Source organism: Hipposideros armiger, unplaced genomic scaffold (genome assembly GCF_001890085.2).
Source record: "Hipposideros armiger isolate ML-2016 unplaced genomic scaffold, ASM189008v1 scaffold_1340, whole genome shotgun sequence".
Taxonomy (NCBI): domain Eukaryota; kingdom Metazoa; phylum Chordata; class Mammalia; order Chiroptera; family Hipposideridae; genus Hipposideros; species Hipposideros armiger.
In genome coordinates, this window is record NW_017732690.1 from 155,246 (window position 1) to 159,365 (window position 4,120).

The window sequence follows — 4,120 nt, forward strand, 5'->3', positions numbered from 1 at the left end:
CATACATATTATGTAAATAAAAGTTTCAGAACCATTGGAATATGGTAATATGATGTACAAGATACAGTTCCACACTCCATTTCATTATACCCTTTCATGTGCTCGGATAGCCATGAGGAATGTGGAAAATTTACTCCACTAGGTGGAAAGTTTGATTTGTCTAGAATCCTACAGAGCAAAAGGTACAAAGTTTCTGCAGTTCCTAGGGAGAACCAGTAGAGGGCAGAGGGCAGACTTCTCCACATTCAGCAGGAAGAAAGCACCACACCCTAATTTAGACCAAGGGGTCAGGTTGTCAAGTCTAATTATGGGAGCTTCCATGGATGTGTTTTCCTTAAAAAATGGAAGAGAATACAGGGCTGAAGTGGAGACATAAATGTATATTGTATATACAAGAAGCAAACTGTTAGGCAGCATGAAGCAAAAACAGAAATGTCATGCTCTGCAGCTGCTAATTTCTACTTAATGAGAAAAGCAAAAGCTAAACACACAACGCCAATCCGAGTGTCACACGAAATTGACTGCAAAACTATCAATTAAATCAAACCACTGATGTAGTTGTCTCCCACACGAACCTCCTAATAGCTGTTCCAGGAAGACATCACCTCATATAAAGATGGGCAATAATAATAATGAACCAGCATTAGAGCCATACAAAAATATTATAAAATAGTAAGAGAGGAACAAAAGAAATATAAATGAAGAAAACACACGAGAAAAATATTCTCATGTTGTAAATGAAAGTATGACCAAAAGCATAAAAATATTAAGGAAATATCATCTTTCTAAAACAAGAGCTAAAAACAGAAATAAAAGAGCTCAAGAAAGAAATGAGGAGACAATCAAATAAGATAAAAAATGAGGGCAGAGCTCAGGGGAAAAAAATTGGAAAGAAAAACAAAAGTAACAGAAATAAAGGCTCACTGGGAAGCAGCACGAACAATAAAACTGGAAGGGCAGTGTTATGCTTTGAGTCGTGTCTCCCCAAAATTCATATGTTGAAGTCCTAGCACCTAGTACCTCAGGATGCAACCTAATTTGGAAAAAACAGGGTTGTTGCAATTCAATAAAACTAGATAATAACAACAAGAAACAAAACAGAACAACAACATGCCACTTGGAAACTGGAAAAAAATATTAAAAACTCTGGCGATCAAAGAGTACATCAAAGATTGAAATGAAAAAATAAATATGAATTGACAATAAAATACTACATATCAAAACCAATGAGATATTGCTAATGTTATTTTCACAGCGAATTTCATAGACTTAAATCTTCACGACCTCATTCATTCCCACCAGTCTCTTGCAGAGCAGTGGCCGCTCCTGCCGCCTGTCCCTCTCCCACTGCTGCCCCGGCAAAGCTTCGCTGTCTCCGAAGCCACCTCCAGTGACTCATCGCACCCCAGTCTCGCCACTTCATTTCCTGCCAACCGCAATCATAAAATCGTTGACTCCATGTTGAGCTATTCAGGTGACCAAGACCTCGGCTGGGATCAAGGGTTTGGTGCACCTTGATTTGGAGGAAGTAGGGCAGGGCCCTTACCAGAAAAGAAGTTTGGAAACAACGGGGAGAAATTCATTTAAAAGAAGTGGAATCTTGATGAGCTGCCCAAATTTGAGAAGACTCTTTGTCAAAAACACCCTGACTTGGTGAGGCGCACAGTGCAAGAGGTAGAGACATACAGAAGCAGCACAGAAATTACAGCGAGAGGTCACAACTGCCCAAAGCCAGTTCTGAATTTTTATGAAGCTAATTTCTATGAAAATGTCATAGACATAATTGCAAGACAGAATTTTACTGAACCCACTGCTATTCAGGATCAAGGATGGCCAGTTGCTCTAAGTGGATTGGATATGGTTGGAGTAGCACAGACCAGATCCAGGAAACGTTGTCCTATTTGCTGCCTGCCATTGTCCACATCAATCATCAGTCATTCCTAGAGAGAGGTGACGGGCCAATTTGCTTGGTGCTCGCACCAACTAAGGAACTGGTCCAGCAGATACAGCAAGTAGCTGCTAAATACTGTAGGGCATGTCAATTGAAGTCTACTTGCATCTATGGTGGTGTTCCCAAGGGACCACAAATATGTGATTTGGAGAAAGGTGTGGAAATATAATATGTATTGCAACACCTGGAAGACTGATTGACTTTTCAGTGTGGGAAAACAAATCTGAGAAGAGCCCCCTATCTTGTCCTTAATGAAGCAGATAGAATGCTTGATATGGGCTTCTAACCCAGAATAAGGAAGATGGTGCATCAGATAAGACCTGACAGACAAACCCTAATGTGGAGTGCGACGTGGCCAAAAGAAGTAAGACGGCTTGCTGAAGATTTCCTGGAAGACTGTACTCATATAAACATTGGTGCACTAGAACTGAGCACAAACCACAACATTCTTTAGATTGTGGATGTGTGTCATGATGGAGAAAAGAATGAAAAACGTATTTGTCTAATGAAAGAGATCATGAGTGAGAAGGAGAATAAAACCATTGTTTTTGTTGAAACCAAAAGAAGATGTAATGAATTTACTAGAAAAATGAGGAGAGGTGAGTGGCCTGCCATGGGTATCCATGGTGACAAGAGTCAGCAGGAACGTGACTGGGTTCTAAATGAATTCAAACACGGGAAACCTCCTATTCTGATTGCGGCAGATATGGCCTGCAGAGGGCTAGATGTGAAAGACATGAAATTTGTCATTAATTATGAGTGCCCTAACACATCAGAGGATTATACTCATCGAATTGGAAGAACTGCTCGCAGTACCAAAATAAGCACAGCATTCACTTTCTTTACACCCAATAACATAAAGCAAGTAAGTGAACTTATTTCTGTGCTTCATGAAGCTAATCAAGCAATTAATCCCAAGTTGCTTCAGTTGGTGGAAGACAGGTTCTGGTCATTTCAGGGGTAGAGGAGGCATGAAGGATGACCATCGGGACAGATACTCTGCAAGCAAAAGGGGTGGATTTAAGACCTTTAGAGACAGGAAAAATTACGACAGTGCTTACTCTAGTCTGCATAAGAGAGATTTGGGGGCAAAACCCAGAATAGTGTTTATAGTGCTGCGAATTGCACCAAAGGGAGCTTTGGAAGTAATTTTCTGTCTCCTGGTTTACAGACCCATTTTAGGACTGGTAATCCAACAGGGACTTATCAGAATGGTTATGATAGCACTCAGCAATATGGAAGTCATGTTCCAAAGAAGCACAATGGTATAAAGCTATTGCAGCTGCGCCTATGATTGGTTATCCAATGCCAACAGGATATTCTCAATCAGACCTTAGAAATATATGTTAAGGTCTGTTTTTCATAGGTCTTTATATTGTGTTATCAGACAAAATAGTTACTTAAGAAACATGGGAAATCAGAAATTACTGTAGTGCAGCAGCAACTACAGTGTAATTTTCTCTACTTAAGTTGGATATTTCTCTACATTCCTGAAACAGTTTTTAGGGTTTTAAAAACAAAATTATTAGAAAAAGCAGACAGTGTTTTTACAAACCAAAATGTACAATGATTTGAAATATAGTAAATGAAGGCAAGGCACAGCCATCCGATAAAAAAGCATTTGAAGACTGAAAAAAAAAAACCCTTTACATTACTAATCAAGAGAGTATAAAAATAAAGGACAAGTCATCCAAATGATGAAATTAGAAAAATAATGCTAAAAAATGATGATAATGCAAAATTATAGATTTCATAAGTCTAATAAGAGAACGAGAAGCAGTACATTCAAAATAAACACTAAAGGGGTATAGAAGATGCAAAGAAAACACTAATGAGGCTGCTTAATGCAACTTTATTAAAATAAACCACAAACTCCTATGTAGTAGATGTTTCTGAGAAAAAAATGTAAATTATAAAAATTGACCACAAAGAAGTTACAAAATTAAATAGATTGATTAATACAGAATACTCAAAGACAGCTGCAGAGGGATTTTTTTAGCATAATATTAGATACTAAAATGTGACAAAAAATGCAAAAAAAGAAAAATACAAACCTCATTAAGGAATTTGAATGTAAAAACACAAAATGAAATATTGGAAATGGAATCTAGCAGCACATTTAAAGCATGATATACTGTGGCTCAATGGACCTCATACAAAGAATCAGGG

The 4,120-nt window shown here is 38.1% G+C and overlaps 1 pseudogene; it reads left to right on the forward strand.

The window, feature by feature from the left end:
• The first annotated feature begins 1,378 nt into the window (after nt 1-1,378).
• LOC109377248 (probable ATP-dependent RNA helicase DDX5 pseudogene) lies at nt 1,379-3,301 on the forward strand (annotated as a pseudogene).
• Nucleotides 3,302-4,120: the final 819 nt, after the last annotated feature.